Below are 23,212 nucleotides of genomic sequence, written 5' to 3'. Positions count from 1 at the left end.
TTCTACATGCGACAAAAAACCTCCATAAACTCCAAGAACATTTTCCCTTCTCCTCATTCTGACTCCGATTTAATGGAGTGAAGTAAAAGATCCCGGCGTGCAAACAACATTAATGTGGACAAATGTTTCATCTCCTGTTGCGTGCTTATATATTTGAAGTGGAAACGTCCGGTGCTTAAAGTTTAGTGTTGATGTGATTAAACGTCTCTTCAATGTGTCTGGGACGTATTTACTCTGTGCTTTTATGACCTTTGTTCCAATGAGCAGTGAACGTCCCCCGTCGCAGACGAGGTAGCGCAGGTGGAAGGAAACAAGCGGCAGCGAGAGCCCAGCGCATTAGCTGGTCCCCGTTTGGAGTGTGACGGACACGGGGCCGGTAGGATTGTTGTTAAATGGACTGGATCAAATGGAGTTGACAACACAATTTGTGGTCATTTCGGAAGCATTAGCGAGAGTAAAGCAAGTAAAGTATCTGCCAAACACTTAATTAACAGTAATTACATAAAGTGATGTGTCATTAGAAAATGATTCATTTAAACCAGGCTGTGTTTTTAATGTTTGCTTTGTTGAAGAAAAAATAAGTGGCATATAAACGTGGATCATTATTTATTTCTAAAACCACATTTGCATTTTTCAGATTAAAAATTAAAAGTAGACAATGTTATGAATGGAAATTACATTATTTCCATTGTTTACTAAAGCTCAGGCTGTAGCCGTCCACTTGGTGCTTTTCATCACCAAAGCAGAATCTTAATAGTGAATCATTTGATTTGCTCTTTGCCCACATAAAGCTCCACCTGATGCCAGGTCTGTGCCTTGTTCATGAGCCAGGCATCAGTCATGGAAGCCACGTATCAATCGAAGAGGAGAGTTTGGTCGGTCTTCAAGTCTTGGGTTCCTTTCAACGTGGAGGGTCCAGGTTGGAGATGTGGCGTCAGAGGGACGTTCTGAGACGTGAGGTCCAGATGAAGTGTTGGTGCTGATGCTTCAGTGGAGGATGAAACAAACCCCAGAGGCTCTGTGGGAGCTTGTCAGTTTATGAGTTTGTCCCAGTAGGAGTCATCTGCTGGTGTCTGTGTGCTGTTGGGCTCCGTGGGAGGTTTTCTACAGCTGGCTTGTTTACAGTGGAGTCAAAGAATCGTCTTTTTCTTACGAACAAACTGACGTGCATGAAACACACTGACACAGCAGAAGCTGAACTTTTCTGAAAAGTGGATTTCATACTGTGGATTTTTATCAAAGTTTCATTTGTGTAAGAAAAAACTTTCTTGAAGTTCACAGTGTGAGATAAGATGGACGACGGCTAAATATATTCATTCGTGCATAACTACTCTTTGAATACATGTTATTTTGTGTAGTTAATTACTAGTGTCAGCCACTAGCAGCTCTTCATCCCACAATGTTGTAAAACTAAATATGTGAAAACAATCGCTACCAGTGTTTTGACTTGTACTTTCAAAGATGGACACAACAGCTAAATTGATGCCAAAATACCGTAAGAGGAGAAGGTGCTAATGCCAATGTGATCAGATTATTCTGTAATACAAATGGTTCATCCATCTTAATATCTTTGTGTAGTTTCGATCAGCGTCTTTCCATGAGCGGTAATATTCAAAGTATTGACAAAGTGGTTCTCTTTTTAATGAGCAGTCGAATGTGATCTTCAACTTGTGTTTCATCATAATTTATAAATCAACGATGACGGAGGAAAACAATCATTTATTCACTTCACTTCATGTAACAGTAGTTAAACTGCATGTCTCACTCATCAATTACAGCTTTTAATCAATCGTTCCGATCACAACAATCTGAACGGCGCCGGTAATTTTCACATTTCACACTGAGATGGAGAAAAATAATAGGCTGAGGTGTCAGTGTTTGAAAACCTGTCCACAGTTTGTGTCATTTGAATCTATGAGACGATTATTTGAACTCTGCTCAAATCGAGGGACAATTATCCTCATTCATAAATGAACATAACTCAACAGAAGGACAGAGGAGGAGGGAACAAGTGGAACAAGAACAACTTCAACTTTTAAACAGCTGAGTTAGTGACGCCAGTTTGAAGGATTGAACAAATCTGTCAAATTGAAAATATTATAAAATATGTTTCATGGTGTTAGGCGAATAATTCATAGTGACTATATCTTATCTTCTGTTATATTTATTTTATTTTTTTACTCTATTTTTACACATTAGTTTAGTTCGGCTTTGTTTGTCTCTCTGACTTTCATTAGTTTGTTGTTAATGAGTTGAGATAATTTAAAATTCCCGTCAGCCTTTTATTCTTCATTCCATCTACTCTTTCATTGTTAATCCTTTTTCTTTTTTTTTATAATACGTACATATACATCTAAAAGAAGACAAGGAGTGAATAAGAAGTTGTTTTAATCAATCAATCAAGTAAGGACTCAATAAATACAGGTCCGGAGGTGGAACATGTGCAAAATGTTTTTCTCCTTTAGGTTATTTTAGTGTTTAAGGTTTTTAAAACAAGTATAAGATTCTTCTCCCTGTAAATGAACCATTATTGATATATAATATAAGCTTCTCCTGATTCTACTATTTGCTCTTAAACGGTAGAAGTCCTCACAACAGCCTCACTTTCCGAACCCTCGTCAATACTGAGGTGTAACGTAGAAATATAAGATCACGTGCACAGAAATGTCACTAACACGTCAACGTCTTCACTGATTCACAGTCCAACACAAACTCCTTCATCAAGGTCAAAAGACAGTGATTGTGATGGAGGACCTGCCAATGGGAGTAGTTCAGCAGGTAGTAGAACGGCTGGTAGGATACGTGTGTGTGTGTGTTTGTGTGTGTGCGACATGCTTCAGCTCTATTCATCTTGTGTTGACTCAACTCGTCGGCGTGTCACACTCACACATCGAAGTCCAGTGAAGACGAATGAAGTCGGAGGTTACTTCCACTCGGTCTAACTGACGAATGGCCCGACAGGCGCTTGTTGATCGATGACTGATCACTGATTCCAATATGGTCCCATCCATTCCCAGCATCCCTTTGCTGATAAGCTCTTCGGTTCCAGGGCGACAAACCAGTGACTAAATCCCCACCAGCAGTTTGTGTATTTGACCGAATGGACTTTGTGCCACGATTATCACCTCACACTGTTCGTCATCTGTAAAATGATATAACGTGATTTTTCACAATAGTATTTCCAGAGATACCAGAGAACATTGATTTTTAGGGAATAAATTATATTCATGAACTTGACTTACACCACAAAGCACAAAACAACCGTGATAAGTCTTTTGAAAGCGTTTTGAATACATCCATTACTCCTGGCTACAAACAAGAACTCATGCTGATGGACGCTATAATAATAATCATATTAATAATAATCGTGGCTGCAAAGTCAGAGATTTGGCAGCTAATCTTTGTTTGGTTTAAATTACGGTTTGTGAAAACACTGCTGCCGTGGTTCTGTTGTGTGTGTGTGTGTGTGTGTGTGTGTGTGTGTGTGTGTGTGTGTGTGTGTGTGTGTGTGTGTGTGTGTGTGTGTGTGTGTGTGTGTGTGTGTGTGTGTGTGTGTGCTGCTCACAATATCCAGAGCTGGAGTGGGTGACACCTCACTCAGCTTCGGCTTCAGCTGTCTCATTAACTTCCACTTTAAATTGTGTTTCAAGAGCTTTTAACTGTCGCACTGTAGACGGCCCTACCGTGACAGGGGGAGGTGCGGGCTGTTCACCGTGCTCATGGGTAATTGAACTCACTGTTCCCGCCGGCACTGGAACCATTGAGAAATAACAGGATGTGGTTTGATGTGAGCGTTCTGCAGGACAAAGGCAAACAGCTTCCTGGGGTTGAAGGCGAGGAAAAGCTCAAAGTTGTAGTCGACTCCTTCACAGCTCGGTCAAGTCTTAAAAATATTATATTCATTGAATTAAAGTGATATAATTCAATGTTACTGGGGTCCAGTCTGCAGGAACTGGTTATAGCCAACACCAACCATTACAACAGCAAATTAAATGCTTCTTTACTGGTTCTTTCTTTCTTCGCTGCTTATATTTTTTAAATTTATTTACTTTCATCAAACCCGACCTTCAAGAGGCTTGTGTGTTGGTGTTAGCATGTTTCCATCCATCACATCAGTAGACACAGTTTTGACTTGGCTAACTTAAGTAGGACAAGTAAGGACGAATAGTTTTTCTAATAAAATTACTCAGATCTTTTAAATTACAAGGACGTTTCACCAGCTTGGTAATTTTCCCGCTACACGCCCGACAGATGGGATTAAAATCACCAACCAGCGCAGATAAAAGAATCAGCCCCAAATGGGTCTCTTGACTGACACGTCTGTGAAAACGTTTAAATCGAGTTTCACAGCTTTTATTTCAAAGTTAAAGTGCAAAACAAAAACAGCCTCTTCACAGTGTGTTTCTGTTAAAACTAACTGAACGTGGTCCGAGAGGAACTCAAATTAGCCGAACACATTAGGCCACTGCGCCGCCGGCCGTTTGCCCCCAGCAGGGGTGTCAAACTCACTAATGCCCGAACAGCTTCTCCAATCAACACCCTGGACTGCAGTGGTGACATGTTCCGCTCTCACAACACGTCCTGAGATCTTCGACGGCCAAATCCACCTCCAGAAAAAAAACGTTTACTTTAAAGACGCATTTAAGCCTCATCAGCCTTTTTTCTCTTTTTAAATCCCATATATTGTCCAGTGGCGGAGGACAAGCGAAGCGTCTCCAGGCTTCTTCTTCTCCCTCGTGCTCGGCCTCATACTGATCCCATTTCATTGATTCATACTGGGGGAGTGTTTCATTGCTGCTGCAGTCTCACACTGAGCCGTCTGCTGCTGCCCGTTTGGGAAAGTAAGTCAGAATTATGCATCCGCTCTCCTGCCTCACAGCTTCCCAGCATGCATCACAGCCCGACCAATGGGCGGTGCGTCATCAGCCCGTTTTTATAACCAACCCCGACCTCTTAACTATCTTTTTTTCTTCTTCTTTTAGATTGAACTGACATGTTCCCGATAATGAGGCACATCGGGCTAAATGTGCACATGCACTTTTAAGTATCAGGTGAATCTGTCAGGAGAGAATCTCTCTGCTTGTCACCACCATGTTCTCTTTTCTGTATTTCCATGATTGTCTCTTGCTGTTTTGTGTGAAGCTCTGCACAGCTGCTGCATTCAGCTCCTCTGACATCAACCAACGCACCAATCAGGGACTTTGCCTCTTAATTGCCGCGCTCTCACCGTTGTGTGGGACTCGTCCTCCGTGTGTGACGCTGATGGTTGATTCTTCTTCTTCTGCTTTTGTGTTTATTGCAGGCGGACGACTGGCACACGATCTGAGAACGTTAAACCTCAAGGTAATTATTCCCATTGTCTTGTGTAGAGGCTCAGATTGTCCAGGCACACACCTGCAGTAACACCACAGGGACTGTCACTGTACCACGCTGCACATCACCACGCTGCACTCACAGAGAGAAAGTTGTGTTGGCGGGTGGAGTCACCACCCCCCATGCTTAGAGATCATCAGGTCAGTTTGCACAGCAGCTTGTGTTTTGGTCACATGCGGCTCTGCTGATCCTGCAGCTTCTTTAGTGGCATTAACAATGTCCTTACTACCGAAGGTCACAGCACGGAGCACTTTTCACATAAAGAAGATTTTTAGAAAATGCTTTGCCTTTCATCACTAATCGTGCATGGAGCCGGCTCCCCTGTCGGGTCCTCGTGCCGGGCGGCGGTGGCTCAGCTGCAGTAAACAAAAAACTCATCAAATCGGGTGTCAGAGGTTAATTGCAGACGGTTTTTTTCATCATCGATATAACAACCAACCCAAAATGAAACTAAAGCTTTCTGTCTAAGGGGGGAGGGGGGGGGGGGGAATCGTCCCTGAAGTGCTGCACAAATAAGAGCATTTGGTGGAAATGTCACAGGATCTGCTCCAGTGACGCCACCTCTGACTCAGCTCCGTTGTGTCATTCTGCAACCTCCAGGTGGTTGTGTGGTCAGCGAGTCTCCGAGAAGAACCACGACACGTGTGACTGGAGGAGGAAGTTCAGTTCTCACTGTGAGAAACGTATAAGACTTCAGAGTTTACTGATATGAAAACATTATTTCAGTCTAGAATCAGAAAGAAGTTATGGCGTGTGACTTGTGTGTATGATTTAGACTCGTGTGTGTGTGTGTGTGTGTGTGTGTGTGTGTGTGTGTGTGTGTGTGTGTGTGTGTGTGTGTGTGTGTGTGTGTGTGTGTGTGTGTGTGTGTGTGTGTGTGTGTGTGTGTGTGTGTGTGTGTGCATGGGCATGGAAGGGTCTGGTTTCAACATCCACACACAATTTATTGCATCTACCAATTAGTGGTGCTCTTCACCACGACGGCACCAGGTGGACTCCAACCGGACAAAGCATCCGTCCAGAGCTCTTTGGGTTTCTCTCTTTTATTCTCAGTTCTCTACCTTCCTCTCTTCGATGCCTTTGAATAATATATGTTGTTTATGCTGTTGATTAGAAACACGAGGAGAATAAATTTCTGAAGCGCAAGACCCACATAATGAGATAATCTTTACCAGGGAGACCAACTTAAAGCAGGAGGATAATAGAGATGTGTTGGGTAAACACATATATTTCATTGACAGTGTTAATAGACTTCAGCAGCACTGGATCCCTGCAGGAACACGTTTCCCTCTGATTAAACACACATGCAGCTGCGTGTTGTGAATCGCTCTGGGAAAACTTACACAGCGGAAACATTGATTTCAGCACAGTGATGTACAGCAAGTACACTTCAACTGTGACACACAATGTAACTGGAAAACGGCTTTCGGTTGTGTTACGCTGCAGCAGTTTTGTGTCACTTCATTTTTATGCATTGATTTTTATATTCCGTGCAGCTCCGTGGTGAATTTGACATGTTCCATATCACGGCTTCACGTATGCACAACAATGCTTTGAGCATGTTAACACGCTCATTGTAACATACTGGTGTTTAGCAGGTGTGTTGCAACGTGCTTCAACATCTATGTTTGTGCGTTTGATCGTTCAATTCACAAATTACAGCTGATGAAAGTGTCGGTAACTTTGCAGATGATCATTCATTTTACCTTGAAAAGTCAGGTTAAACTAACAATTCTAATAATTGCAGCTCCATGATTTAATGGGACCTTCTTTGGCTCGTGCCCCAGCCGTCCAAAAAGTTTCATTAAACTTGGTTTGGTTGTTTTTGTGTGATCCTGCTGAGAGACGGAAAAAACAGCAATGAAAACGTAACCTCTCTGGTGTAGGTAATAATACCCAGAGTATTGATGTGTCTCAACTACTGAAGCTGAACAGACACATTTCTGCAGACAAATCCATTAGAAGGAAAAGAAATAAAGGGACAAAGTTGGTATTTCTGATCTTAGGGACGTCAGCAATGTTACAACAATGAAAGATGGGAGAATCGTAAGAGATTCCAGTTTCAAATGTCAAAAGCTGTCATGCAAAAGAAGAATGATGGCTGCCTGCCCGGCCTCTTTTGGAATGAGACACTTCTGTTCGCTGATCCCTGTAATTTTCTCGTCGTCTCTACTTGTAACCTGGGCTGACGGGGGTTTCTGCTGTGTCCTATTCCCCGGTGTGAAAGATCTGTGGATCGGCCCCAAGTGGGTCTCTCCCAGTCGGGGGCTGAGCACCATTGATCCGCGGCTGAAGTAATTAGTGAGGGTTTCAAACACCAAACCCTCTGAACAGGACACACAGAGACAGAGGGGACGCTTTCAACCATCAGCTATTGATGACCAATCAGACGTCACCTCATGAGAGGAGAAGAGAAAAGCTAATGTTACTGTTGACTGAGGGGGTCAGAGACAAATCAAGAAGACGACCGAGGCAAAAACAGATTTCAATACTATTGCAGAAAATGTCAAAACACTGATAGATGGTTGTTCTACAGTGGTGGGGAAATCTGAAGGGGCAGAAAACCTGGTTTAGGTTATTTCAGCTTAAAAACGTGAATCAAGCTATTTTCCTAAAACGGTGAAGTTGAGATAATTCACAATTCTGTCAGTTCCGTCCATACACTGATGAAATAAGGCTCAAAATGCCCCAGATACAAACACCCAGCATCCTGTGCATTTGGAGCGTGTGCAGTAGTGATCATGGTTTTGGCGCGAGTCCGTCTCAGCTGTCAATCACGATGCTGTTTTTACACCATCAGTTAAATAATTAAAACCAAATTTACTGGAAGCATCAACACTTGAACGTCCGTCCGTGTGATCAGAACAACCTCAAAATGACCGAAACCATCTATTTGACTTTTATTTTGACGTTTTGCTTTTGGCCCATATGTTAACATGAAGGAGGCAGGACTTATGACCTGTACTGCAGCCCGCCACCAGGGGGGCGATCAAGATGCCTTGGCTACACTTCCGGGAGCCGTCAAGTCGTCCACCGTCATGCACAGTCTGATTCTTTCCCCTCATCTATTAGTTGTTTCGCACTGACTGAACAAGTTCCGCCCCCGTAAGACACCGGCCTGTGTTTCTGAAGCTGTGTGAGTGTTTTCACACACCTGTGCACAGAGAGCTGTTGGGACCAGAGCCAGCGCTGCCTGGGCGAGACGGTGGGACTGACTGAAGACGAAGAGCTGTGTGGGTTGTCGGTGCCTCGGCCACAGACTCCACCAGCCTCGGCGCGGTTGACAATTTCTGTTCCGTGTAATTTCATTTCAACATCGAGATCCATTATCCTGCACGCAAACATATTTACTGGAGCTCCTGAACCATGTTTTCACTGGGAAACAGATTTATTGAATCAATAGCTGCTTCGTGTGCATACAAAATAACATCAGGTGGAATTTACTGTTTATGTTACTGTCGAGAACACTGAGGATCTGTGATCGTGCAGAGATGCATGAAAGATCCAGTATTTCGTAATAAGGAGACTGAAACACAGAACTTAGTGAGGATTGAATGATCTACTCAGGACGTAATGAAGAGGTTGTTAGTACGAAAACACGAAGAACAACTAGCAACACTTCTTAGAATAAACATATCATCCTGCCTGGTTCAGTTAGTGTGTTAGAAACAAGGCTGCACTCAAACAGAGAAATGGACCAATGCAAAATGAAACTTGCGAAATTAAGTTCAAGCAGCTATTTAGTTCAAATCAGAAACCCCTTCACATTATAGCTTTTAGCAGTAATCCTCATATAACTGCAAGGTTGAAGACATGGATTTAAAATCTGTGTGGATCTGAAGTTATCAGAGAAACGTTATTAGCAGCTCGTCTCACAGACTTTCTGAGACGTCCTGTGTCGGAGAAGCATTGCTCTCTGACGTGGAACTTCTTCATTCAGCATCGACTGGATCGAATCAGCTGATCTGTTTGTTTTGGGGAGGAGGAGCCAACAACTCCCATGATCCCATTCTTCTACATGATATCACCAAACTCCTCGGCCCCCCCGAGGGGAAGGAACTCACATATTGTAGGCGTCAAAAACATGATTTCTGAAAATTGGCAACAAAAAATGGCCCATGAGTAATTCATGTATTTGTATCTATTGTTTGGATAAAAAAGTCGATGTGCTGAATTCACTAACTTCTAGGGCTGGGCAATTAACGGAGATGTATCTTAGCCAACATTTATAACATCTAACCTACTTAATTTAGTTATTACTTTCACCAGCTGTCGGGTTTCCAGTAAAGTACTTGACGTTTACTTTGGGTTTGTTTGATTCGCTCTAGAATTTATGAGACAAGTATTTAAACACATTGGGGAAAAAAAGTCCTCAAACAACTTGAGATGTAACGTGAGGGGTCAGGGTTCAAGGTCAAAGGATTGATCAGGATTCATGATCAGACATCATCGATTAATAACTAAATAAATGTGTAAGAACGACAGAGACACACACACACACACACACACACACACACACACACACACACTCCTGCAGATTATGACGAGACGCAGTGTTTGAACTTCATCGTGAACGAGGTTTGGAGTGATAGTGATTTGAAGTCATATGGCCGAGCCCTGCTTAATTCCATTCTGAAGTTTCACAGAGCAGTTCTGCAGAGACAGCAGTTACAGAAACACACAATATACACAAGTAGGGGCGTCGCACTTCACTCCCACGGTTACACACTCGCTCCGACAGAGAAGGTACGACAGGTCAGCAAGATTTGAGAAAGTTGAGACGGACGAAGATGAGGAAAGACTTGTGACGGAGGAAGAAGGGAGAGCGAAGCTGGAGCGAGAGAAGGGGTGGGGTCAGTTTGCTTGTCTCACACACACACGCACACACACACGCACACACACACACACACACACACACACACACACACACCATCCTGCCAAGGCAACTTAGAAAATTGCTTCATCTATTTTTAGCAACAAAAGATAGCAAGAACCTAATGTACACCCCCACTATTACACTACACACACACACACACACACACACACACACACACACACAGTCTGTCTCTCTCTCTGTCTCTCTCTCTCTCTCTCTCTCTCTCTCTCTCTCTCTCTCTCTCTCTCTCTCTCTCTCCTTGGCAGGGAAGTGATTTGCAGTAAACCCACGATCTAAACAGCGTGGTCAGCTGTATCTTTACACACAGCGGCTGGTTGTGGATCGTGCTCATTAGGTGGGGTTGCAGATTGGTTTCTATTTATAGTCCACCAGGCTCAGCACCAGGCTCAGCAGCAGCGGCGGCAGCAGCGGCGGCGGCGGCGGCGGCGTGGAGGTGTTGGAAGTAGCACAGGCCTCCAGTGGGCCGTGCTAACGAGATGCATCCAGAGTCGATCGCTCTCCGAGCTGCAGGAGTTCAGGAGGGGTGTGGGGGGGTAGTAGGATTCAGGTCAGTTATTTATAGCAGACTTTTGTTTGACGGGATTATGACAGACGGTCTATAACGATGCCATATATGATCAATTCGCCGGCGGAAAGCTTTGCATGTACTGTATGTTCTGTTGCTATGAGACGGAGCGGTTTCCAACTTTCACTGACAAACACGTGATCTTCGCCGAGTGCTGCTGCCCGAGTTTGATCTTTTGTGTTATGTCAGTCTGCTTCCTGCTTTTCAAAATAATATCTGAAGTTAAAACCTGTGTCTTAAAGAAAAGGGTCTGGGAAACCATGAGCCGCCAGAACGGCCTCAGCAGTCGACTGGAGGAAATCTGACCTGTGACTGGAGTTCAGGCAAATAATTGAAATGGTTCCAGTCAGGTTTTGTTACATGAGCCAAACAAGAGGCAGCAAACATTTCACAAGATGCTTTTTGACCGTCATTTACAAGATATATATATATATATATATATATATAGCCGCACCTTTTTGACCCCAGCCTTACCATGTCCATAATGACTTTATGATGATGAACATGTTGAATGCTGTTTACTGGAATTGCACCCTGGTCTGAATCTGTATGAGAAGTATTACTCACATGACCCAACATGTTGTGATAAATTGCTTTTAAGTTTGCTGAAGCATATTTGGAGTCCTGCTCACTGACGGACAAAGAGGATCCAGAAGCTAACCTGTGAACAGGAAGCAGACAGGATGTGTGTTTTACTCGTAGATTATCTTGCGTTTCCCTTCTCCCCCTGGAGCTGCTGTGTGGCTTCATGCCTCCCAGTCGCCTCAGCCTGGGGCTCCATACTATTTTTAAGGGGAGACAGCTCCTCGAGATGAGTGACAAGTGTGGGGGTTAGAAGTTCTGGGACAGGAGCTTGAACATCCGTCTGCACGGGATGAAGATGGAACTATGCCAAAGCGCTGCTGACTCGAGGTGAAAAGTTGAACTCTGGGAAAACGCTGCAACAGAAGCGTACGGAAATATAAACAGCATAAAGGCTGATGGAACATATGTGAATATTGTTTTCTGGTACTCGTGTGTGTTTTGGCCTTTAGCAGTAAAAGCTACACCCCAGGTTAATAACCCTGCTTGTTTAAATATGCAGGTTAATTCCTAAGTGAAATGTGTTATCGCCACGCAACACTTGCACATTGAAAATACAGCTGGAGGCTCTAAAGACTCGGGAGATTGCAACGAACATTTGTCACGGTGTACAGAGCCTCCACATTTCACACTCCTAGCTCCGGGGGTTTCACACCCACACCGCAACCGGCGCTGACGCCCAGAGGCGACAGGCCTCCGTGGTCTTACCTGTTGACAGAAACATCCGCTGCACCAGCCAGGAAATAACATGGAATTCAAAAGGTGAAGTTGTGGACGAGGCCAAAAATGGAAAGGAGGGATTCATCAATTGACAAAAACAAAAACAAGTATGCACACAAATGCACAGAGATGCTAATTCTTCACTTCAACACAATGAAAACTATCATAAAAACAGGAGCACATGGGAACTTTGTGTATTTGTTGAAGAATCTGTCAAAGGAATCTTTAGAGACTTGTCTGTTCTGTTCAGGCTTCATCATTTCCTGCCTCCTTTCTCTGAACGCACCTTCATGTTCACATTTTACTGAACCGATAACAGAGCCAACATTTGTTCACGCCCTCCTCCCTTGTTCCTAATCCTCACACATCTGTTCAGAAAGCGTTAGCACTACAACGTGCATTACTTAGTCACGTTCTCACTTCGTGGTTTGAGTGTTCTGGTGATAATTGGTGTGTTTGAGGGGAATAAAAGGACAAAATGTCTATATTTGCTTAATTTGTGCATCGACACAGAAATGTCATAAAAGGCCAAATCATAGTTTTAGAAAAAGGAAAAGGAAGAAGTAGCTCTGTGTCGAGAAGAAGCCAAGAAATTGGGAGTTTGTGTGTCGGAGAAAGGGCAAATTTAGTTTTTTCTGTATTTTTGCTTTGACCTGCAATAAACTACAACTTTCTCTTGACACCTTAACATTGAGAGTGAGGCTGAGTCCAACAATAGAAGTAAGTAGGTGTAGTGGGGCAGCTGCCAACCGCTGAATAAATAGACGATAATAATAATGTATTTTCAAATAGCAGTAAAATTTGGGTTGAACCTTGAACTCTGAGTGAAGCAGCTGCTGGCAAAACACAGAACCAAGGCTGAACACAGTCAACGAGCTCCTGTTTAGCAGGTTTAATGTTTGTTGCTGCTAATGTGTGTTAATTAGGATCAAACCAAAGCTACAGCAGGGACTGATGGGAATGCTAGGGGGTTATATTGCTGATGGTGCTAGTTGAAAAGTCAGGGGATTCAGTTATATCACATTTCACACTCTCAGGAATGTATTTAAGCATTTTATTAGGAACATCTGCTTATCAATGCAATCCTCTAATTGGGCAATCGTGTGGCAGCAGTCGTCTTAAATGTGTCATATCATCTAGTGACAGGTGAGGAGGTTCAGTTTGTATTTGCATCAAATAATAGAAACAGTTCATCTCTGTGGTTTTGACATGATTGTTGAAACCTTGTTTTAATAGTTGAATCCTGGGATTTTGACGAACAACGGCCGGTGGAGTTTTTCCTCCGACTGGTGCCAAACATCCAGTGAGCTGCAGTTCTGGGGACAGAAATATCCCGATAATGAGTGAGGTCCGAAGAGAATGTACGAACCGGGCTGGTGTTGACGGAGACTAACTCAAATAATCAGTCTGTGGAGAGCAGCGTCTCAGAATCCGTGACACATTCAACCTTCAGGCGAACGGGCAACAGCATGATACCATGTCAGGTTCTGCTCCTGTCAGCCGAGAACAGGAACACGATGCTGCCGTGGGCACACACTCACTGAACCGGACTGAGACAGGACCGCATAGCCTGGTCTAATGAATCTGGGTTTCGGCTGCAGCACGCAGATGGTAGCGGTCAGAATTTGGCGTCGACAGCGTGAATCCGTGCAGCCAACCTGCCTTCTGTCAATGCTCCAGGCTGGTGTGGTGGTGTGGTGGCACACTTTGGGTCCCGTTAAACCAATCAATGGATGTTTGAGTGCCACAGCCCATCTGAAAACTGTCGTGACCATGTGCACCCGTTTATGGCAACGTCGTCTAATGGCTACTTTGGACGTGATAATGCTGATTTCCTCCGATTTTTCCATCTGGACCAAAGTGGTGGACCAACCAGCGAACATGTCTACAGCTATCAGGGCTAGAGATGATCCCAATGTGAGCAGCTGCTCTATTCCAGTCCCAGTGGGTGCTGCCGTCCTCGGTAACTGAAAAGGGAGTGGACCCTTCTCTCCACCAGTTGAGTCGTGTTTTTGTGTAAAACTGCTGCCGATAAACCAACCGACAAACAAACAGACGCAGGTGCAGACGAACGTCCTTGGCGGAGATAACAAGCCGCTTCTTGCAGCTTCCACCAACATAGTGGACCTTGGTTGTTGTGCACATGTCGTATTCCCTCAGGAAGATGGTGTTGTCAACACCAGATGCAGTCGTCCATGATTCACCTTCGGGTTCAATCACTGCTTCAGTAAAACACCCACGATGCTGAATAATCCCTGAGCATCACAGTAAAGAGATTTTTAATCAAAATTCCAACTGTTTTTACGGACACATGCTGCCTGTGTGCGAGTGTCCAGACATTAAGAATCACAGAGTTGTATAATTGACGTGGAGATTACCTTTCATTTGACTTGGATTGAATATCAAAATCCAGCGCCTCCTCCATGTTAGTGGACGGGACCTGGGGTAAACTAAAAAGTCACAGCACATCACTTCATATTTTCTCAAAGATGGTTTTATTTTAGGTCGTTCGTGAACATATGACATGTTTTCTCATGTAGATTTTTCCTGTAAGTTTGATTTTTCGTTTCCACGATGTTTTTGGCTCAATTCCTGAATGTGTCGTCCATCTTCATATACATTCATAGATGATCTACATACACAGTCAGGGATCTGTGGCATCACAGGTGTTGTCTGGTGATGACGGCGTCTCACTTCAGGGACTTTACTCGCACTGAGCTCTCGAACTGAGCGCTGTTCTTTTTGCTTCCATCCCGTGTGTGTGTTTTCTCATCGTTTGCTCAGATCTCACTTTTATCACAGTGATGTTAATCCGGCAAAAGGCCTTTTAGTGAAAATAGAGGAAGCAATTTTCTGTGCTCTGTTATTCATTGGCTGCATAATCTCGACGTCAATAACAAATGTTTAACATCCAGCTACAAATATCCGTCTCCATACTTTCTTTTTTCATTGTCTTGTCTCTGACGCTTCTTTTTAACCATCTGCAAATTGACATTCAAGTCATCTTTTCAACCCGCTCCCCTCGTCCTCCCTCCACCCATCCATCCCCCTCTCATCCTCCAGGTCTCCGCCTCTGTCACCACTCTCCTCTCTCCAGCTTGACCTAGTTGCTATCGGCACAAATCTTCCACAGTGTGCAAACTCTAGATCTGATACAAAGCTGGGAACCGGATAAGATTGTGGAATTTACAAGGTATTAAAGTTTTCTGCCTTCTCCCTCTCTTGCACTCCCCCTCCTCTCTCCAGGACTTGTTAATCCCTGCTCTCCCTCGGGGGGCTGATAAGAGAAGGGATAAGAGAGGATAAGCCTATACACTACACCTTTGCACTGTAATCGCTTACTACATGTATAGAACGAGTTGATAAGGTTGGACAGTTTTCACTGAATCCTCAGAAGCGACGAAGGAAAAGAGTGAAGGTCGGTTATTCTTTATTTAGCAAGTAAATAATGAATCAGACCAAAGGAAGTTCAAGTTTTATGATGATTACTGCATCTTTCCTTCTTCATCAGTCTGGATCAAACTGAACCACGTCCGTTAGTTTGCAGTGTGAAAATAGTTTTCGGGGATATTCAATTTAACTTTATTGCAAACACAAAGGTCCATAATTATATAAAATAATATAAAATACAAACAACAATGAATACAATCGTAGCAACACACAAATCCAAAATAATTAGATCATTGTTAAAGACACGTACGAGCGTCTGTGTTTCCAGAAAGAAGACGAACACCGCGTCACTCACTCAAAGCTCCGTTAAGGTCACGATGACATTTGTCTGAATTTATTGGTTTGGGCGTGAAATTGCTGTCGTTTTATTATTTTTACAAAGGGTCAGTTTGCCACAACATTAAATATATCACCCCCGCTCTGATCCTCCTCCTCCTCCTCCTCCTCTTCCTCCTCCTGCCTCCTGGAACTGGCTGTTTGTTTCCGTTCACTGTCAAACTGAATTTATTAAACTCCTGTTGTCTCACACTTCACACTGTCCCTTTGGTTGGAGGAACACTGACCGTCAGCGCTTCCTGTTTGGCTTCCAGCAACTGTTCCTCTGTCGCGATGCGTGACGGTGCTGCTGATGTACACACACACACACACACACACACACACACACACACACACACACACACACACACACACACACACACACACACAATACATAGCAATAGCATATGGTACAATACACACAGAATATTGTATAAAATGTGTGTTTTTACTCGTACACTGGGCAGCATCTCTTTACAGTGATCTTATGAATAATGTAACGTAAACTACAGGTTCAAAGAAACATCAGGATGCCGGGCGTCTTTTCGAACTGTGGACGACCTTACGCTGAAAAGTTTCAGAAGATGCAAGAGAAGAAGCTCGGCTGTGATCTGACAGAGATGTAACACGAGTTGAAGTCTGTCCACAAAGTACAGTGCGACTTACTCTCCCGTTAGCAGTCTGCCGGTGTCGGCTCGGCTCTGCAGGCAGCTCTCAGCGAGGCGATCCTCCGGTGATACCCAGCAGCTGCGGTCGATCTTTTGGGGCGTCGCTGATCAGCGGCAGCCTGAGCTTCTGCCTCGATTTGCTCTGTATCTTCAAAGCTGGACTCGTACAAATCCTCTCTGTAGAACGTAAAGAAACTCAAACTGTGCAAAGTGGGTTCATACTGGGAGGCTGTGTGGTTTTCCAAAATTCGTGTTCCCAACGGCCTGAGCTGTGAAGTCGTGGCCGCAGGAGAAGAGAAAGTAAAAAGAACACGAGGCTCTACACACACACACTAATCTTTTACACGGCCATTTTAATTTAATTATCCAGAGCAGAAAGTTTCTTGTGTGTGCATAACGTACAATCTAGGATATACTGAGGTGAAATCAGATTAAAAACAGGATTATTCAAAACCACAAATGCAACTGCACGACATCCGTGTTTGTTTCCCTCCTCCGTCCTCCCTCCTGTCCCCCGATTTCCATCATTGCCTTTTTGCCAGGACGGCCTGCAGACACCCGGTGCCCTACTTTAGTACAAGTCGTATCCCTGCTCCAGAAACAGCTGGGGCTGAACGCCACAGGGCAGGAAAAAGCACCACTTTGCCGTTGCCTGGCGGCGACGTGTGCAGACAAAGAGTCGGGCAGGAGATCTGCTCTGTGTCATCCGTCCTGCTGGAAGGATTTGAGATGATTTACTGTGTAAACACGCCTCCGGTGCTTCAGCGGTGCAACGCGGCTTTGTAAAGTCAGAGCCCTGCACCTCCATTCAGCTCGGTTTGATTTGAGCTGAACACCTTCAGCAAAGAGGTTATTTTTTTTAAATTGCTGTTTGTCTAATTATCTGCAGGAATTTCGCAAAAAACTACTGAACCGATTCTCTGGAAAATTGGTGGAAGGATGTGTTGGTGTATGTCGGAGAAGAAGCCATTTACTGCTGGAGTGCATTTGCTGAATTGGGATGGATTCTTTCTTTCTCTTACAATGTGGGAAAGTGGGCTCTTCAACAATTTTGAGACGTTCTTCAGAAAAATGGCTCAAATCTTTATGAAAACAAATCTGTATATGTAAAAGTTGAAAGATGCTCTATTGAAGAATCTACGCTTGTTCAGTTGAGTCAGTTGCTTTAACGATGCAAAAGGGATCAGGTACGAAATGAAAGTAAAGATCAGAAATATAAAGGACGCACAAAGTGTTGGTGGCGATGGTTTAATTCATATAAACACTACTCGTCAGATCTGTGTTATTCACACAGGGAGTGAGACGTCGAGGACAGAAGTTTAGTTCTGAACAAGCCGGAGGGAAAAGGTCTCTTCCTGTTCCTGCCACCTCCGGCGGGACGGACCACTTAGTGGAGGAGAAGAAGAAATATCGGAGATGAACCGAAAAATAGGAACTATAAAGGAAAAACATGTAGAAAGACGGTGGCGTAAAAAACGGAGAGAAGGGAGGAGGCATCAGCCAGTAAAGTCATTTTCAATGGAGGGATAAAAGAAAAGGGGGATGGACGGAGGAAGAAGGGGATTGAGCGAGAAGAGAGGACGAAGCCTGTGAGAGGGGCTGAAAAGAAGTGATGGAGAATAAAGAAATACTGACAATGATGGGATGATGAGGAAAGTGGAGGAAGAAAAGGATTAATGGCAGAAAGAAAAGGGATGAAGGGAGGAGTCGAGGAAAGAAAAAGAAAAAAGGTCAGTGAGCGCCTGAGAAGTGGATTAAAATGTCAGGGAGGAGAAAGTAGAAAATGGAGGACACCTCACCTCGGCAACCCAGAATCCAAAATCACCTTCAGTCCATTTTTTAAAAGGATGAGAGGATGAGGAGGGTGAGGAGGGTGAGGAGGAGAGAGAGAGGGAGTAAGGTTGAGATGTGAGGGAGGAGCAGAGGAGAAAGAAAGAGTGTGTGTGTGTGTGTGTGTGTGTGTGTGTGTGTGTGTGTGAGATGTGAATCGTGGTTGGGTGAAGGTGAAGGTGAAGGTTAGTTATGAGTCGGTCATAGTTAAAGGTTTTGGTTAGAGTATCCACAATGAGTGGAAGTCGATGCAGAGTCCTAACAAGTGTAGCTGCGCAGACCTGTGTGCTTGTGTGTTTGTGTGTTTTCATTTTCAGCCTGGTATAAATCATCCTGGCACCATTACAGCAGATTCTCAGGGAGCAGGCCACCAACCCAATCAGTCCCACACAGCATCCCTGAAGGCACATCGGCCACACACACAGACACACACACACACACACACACACACACACACACACACACACACACAGCAGTGTTGTTTAAAGTACTTCACAGTGCTACAAGCTACCAGTTACTTGACACAAGATATAAAGCTGTTATTAAATCATATTATAAAACGTCTCAGTTAAGAGAAACAACCTATTTCACGGTGAACATCTTTCCTCAGGAGCCGACTGAGATTTGCAGAGGTTGAGAATCACAGATTTCAGAAACCACGATGTCCAAAGAGCAGGATGTCTATAAAAGCTTTTTAAATGTGGTGTCTTCTGGTTTGAAACAGTGTGTGGTGTAAGAATATGTCCATGATTATTACTATTATAACACTGTGTATTCTAGTACTCTCATTCTATGTTTGACTTGCTGTCACATTGCAGCAGCTAAATAACGTCCCAAACATTGTGAAAACCATGTTCTCAGATGCTCCACTGTCGACACAGGCTTCATAAGTTCATCACGTGTTTGAGTTGCACATAGAAGTGTCATTAAACAGCCCCTGCACCTCGGGGCATCGCTATAATATGGGCGGATTCTCCAGGTTGCAAGAAAGAACATTTCTCTGCAGGTTATTAGTTTACCGGTGCACGTGTCAGATTCATAGCACTGACACACTGCTGCAGGTTTTTTGTTTGTCAAAAACTCTGCCACTTCTTGCTGTTTTACATTTTCTAAAACATTTTCTAAACCTGTATAAGATAATAAGTACACAAAACGTAGTACACAGTACGACATAGTGTGCAGTCTTAAGGCAAACGGTGGATAGGATGAGAGTAGTGTGCTTGGAAAGTCACAAATACATTGATTTAAATAAATGCTTCACAGACAGTGAATCTGTTTCCCCTCAGCACATCTGGCCCTGAAGTCAACTCGTCTGATTTATTAAGGAAAGACGGTTTATTTTGTTTATTTGCCTTCAACCAAAACATCAATTTTCTTCCTTAATCTGAAGCAAAGTGCTTTTGTTGCTTACACACAACAGACAGGACTGTGAATTCAAACCTGACGTGAACGTCGTGTCCTTTGTGCGACTTCCACTCACCACAACAACCCTGTTGTGCGTTTGGCTTTCACTGCGCACAGCAGCTGATGCAGGTGAGAGGGAAACGTTAAAACAAAGTATGAACAATAATACTTTTTAATGTAGTGTCTATTTAATAACCTGCACCTGCATGTTAGCTTTAATAGTCCCTTCACATCGTCTCCTCTGCTTCCTCGAGTCGTCGCCACTCGAACCAAAACAACAAGTCAGCCAACAACCTTAATTATATGCAAATGAAGACATTAATTAAGGCGAAGGGGCGACTTTAAGTGCTGACGGTGTTTCCACATTAGATTTACTGCCCCTGTCCCGTCTCTCGGTTACACTTATTTCCAACAGGCCATTAATCAAGAGTTCATCATTCACTTTCAACAAGAGCCAATTATGAAAAGTATATTCTTAGCACGTGCAAATTTAACGGAGAGTTCAGCTTATTCGTCAGCGGGACTTTTGTCGCAAGTACAGTAATTGTTTTGATCCACAGTTCCCCCCCCCCCCCCCCCTTTTCTCATTATTTCCACCAGCATTTGAAACAAAACCCCACAACAAATTAAAAGTTATAAATAAATTAAATTATGTAAAATTTCTGCATGGCCCCCTGGTGGATGGCTGCAGTATAGGCCTTCTCCTGTCATCAACCCACAGAGACGTGTTAACTGGGGACTTCGAGAGAGAGAGAGAGAGAGAGAGAGAGAGAGCTAAAAACATTTGATTTAGTTTCACAAGGTTTTATTCGTCTGTGTATGACGACGTCTTAATTCTGCGTTTTGGATTTGTATTTCTCCCCCTAATTTGTTCATTCACATTTTCCTGTGTTGGAACTTGTAGATAATCATCCGACCGGATTAGAGAGCAGCGTTTCCTCTCGTGCAAGACGATTCCTGAACACACCTGAGTACAGTCATGTAAAATGAATGAACTCGAATGAAACTGCTGCTTTCTGCTAAAGTTGTTTTGAGAAGAAGTTTTTACCAACAGTCTGTTCCGTGGGAATGAAACGCTTCCTGCTTCTCCCACCACTTTGTTAGCGCTTCCCATGCTTTAAATAATCAATGATAAAAAACAAGCAAAGGTTTTGGGTTTAGCTCGAGAGTCAATCCGTGTTCCGTTACGCATCCACAGGAATTATCCCTGGGTGTTTACAGATAAAGACAGAGATTAGAGTTGGAGCTGAAATGAGTTTGTCTCTGCTCAGTCCTCAGGGACGGGATGAAGAACCAACGGCAGGTTGTGTAGAATCAAATGTCGGACAGAGGCCGATTGTTTCATGTCACCACTGAGTCCAACAACGTGCAATGAAGACAGATGTTTGCATCTGTGGGGAAAATCCGGTGGTGACTTTGACCCCATCCCTCTGAACAGAAGCGTTACTTTCCAAATCTCGAATTTACAGTAACAACCGACGACAACCAGCGAGTCAGTTGAGGACACGACACACGAGAGAAAAGTGAAAATGCAACGTCTGGCGCATGAGAAATAGTTTGAACACCGGGCTCAAATAAAAGCCGTCTGAATGAGTGAAAGGAAGGTGGAGGAGATCTCATTCAGGATATTGCTTTTCCTCCGTGAGGACTCTGCCGTCAAATCTCTCACCTGCACTGAACCACACACAGGAAGTTTCAGATGAGCTCGTCGGCTGAGGTGCGTCAGACGTCACATTCGGTGAGTTCTGGGCATTAAGGCCTCTACTTACAAATCAAATCTCTGTGAGGACGCAGACGACAGAGCTTCTTATTAAAGTGTCATTTTTTCACTCCATCTGAAATGCTGGTTCGTCAGAAAGCTTTCACAACTGTGGCAGATAATGCAGATGAGCAAAGGTGCCAGATCCCCACTTCGACTGACAACAAGCCGGGAACAGAAACTGCTGAACACGGACATCGCTCTGGATTTGATAGAAGCACTTTTGAAAACAAAGTCTAATCCTTTTATGTTTAATTTTATTACCCAACCTGATTACCCAATTTCCTAATAGTCAGCAGGGACGGGCGGATAATCAGATTTGAGATAACAGGCTTGGACCTTGGTTTAATGAGGCTAAAATAAATGATTTTGCTGTTTGAACGCAGCGCAGTCTTTGCTGTGTGCACTGCACAAGTGTCTGCTAATGAGGGCCTCGCTCATTAATGAGCTCTCAGACAAACCGATGGGAGAGCGAAGTGGGTGAATCCAGTGCAGCGTCTCCGCTCTGATCAAACGTGCATTCACAACGAGGATTGTTCAAGAGGGAGTTGTGAACTTTCCGCCAACCGGCTGGTTTTACATTTTGTTTGAAGCGCACGTGCGGGGCCGCGCGCCGCTTCCTGCTGGTTTCCTGGAGAGTCGCTGTGCTGCAGGGGTTCGAACCGGGTGCAGCTCAGAATTTAACCTGCAACACACCTGCACCATGGGGCTGAACACGGCTTCATTTTACAGTTTAACCTTTTTCCTTTTCTGTATTTGCTTGACTTTGTTTTTTTTAAAAGATGCAAAAACACTTACTTTTCCAAATCCGTCTGAAAAATAATGTTTACTCTGCCAGAGAGATTTTACTTGCGGGAATTATGACTCGCTTCTTACTGCACTTCCACTAAAACCCCAAATTCTTTTACCCAATTCCCAATAACTAACCATTGTTTTAAAACATATTTGATCGAAAATTGTGTCTCTTGCTTATTTATTTGACTAAAGAAAATACCATTAATCGCCTGGTTGTTATCAGGATTACACAAAAACTACTGAACGGATTTAAATGACAGTCATTGGAAGGATGTGGGAGGGGCCAAGATAGACCTTTCCTGTCGGGTCACAGGGGGCGGATCCAGGAAATGTGTCGTTGCTTTCTTTAACATTTTCACATTTTTCACATTTTCCCCAATTTCAGTTGTAATTCATGGATCTTGATGGAAAGAAATCAAGTCACATTTAGTGAACTAATATGTATAAGTGTGTAAAAAGTCAGTGAGTGTGTGTGTGTTTCTGGTCCTGCAAGTGGTTACACTGCTGCACAATATGTGTTCACAACTACATCTGTAGATCCATCGGTGATTTGCTGAGTGTGTGTGTGTGTGTGTGTGTGTGTGTGTGTGTGTGTGTGTGTGGATTTGGATCAATTACACTGTGCATGAGTTGAACTGTTAAATGTACATAACTAAAATAATGTGGGTGTTAAAAAAAGCTAATTTAATGCAGCTGGAGTTTCACCGAATGTGAGAAAACGTTCGTGGAAATGTGTCAGAAATTTTGTGCAAATACTGTCTGTGCTTTAACGTGTGTGTGTGTGTGTGTGTGTGTGTGTGTGTGTGTGTGTGTGTGTGTGTGTGTGTGTGTGCGCAGGCGGGCGGGTCCTTGGA

At 43.7% G+C, this 23,212-nt stretch overlaps 1 protein-coding gene across 2 annotated transcripts in view; it reads left to right on the top strand.

The window, feature by feature from the left end:
- The window catches only part of LOC117754674 (protein phosphatase 1 regulatory subunit 29-like), a 183,356-nt gene that overhangs the window by 131,156 nt on the left and 28,988 nt on the right, over positions 1–23,212 (top strand). Inside the window, exon 4 of one of the 2 annotated variants that reach the window (XM_034573795.1) lies at positions 5,303–5,343. The exons of the other annotated variant lie outside the window; for it this stretch is intronic. The gene's annotated coding sequence lies outside the window, so the exon portion shown is untranslated. The remainder of the gene's footprint in view (positions 1–5,302; positions 5,344–23,212) is intronic. 2 annotated transcript variants of the gene reach the window in all.

Source organism: Hippoglossus hippoglossus, chromosome 1 (genome assembly GCF_009819705.1).
Source record: "Hippoglossus hippoglossus isolate fHipHip1 chromosome 1, fHipHip1.pri, whole genome shotgun sequence".
Taxonomy (NCBI): Eukaryota; Metazoa; Chordata; class Actinopteri; order Pleuronectiformes; family Pleuronectidae; genus Hippoglossus; species Hippoglossus hippoglossus.
This window is presented reverse-complemented; position numbering and strand designations above follow the sequence as displayed.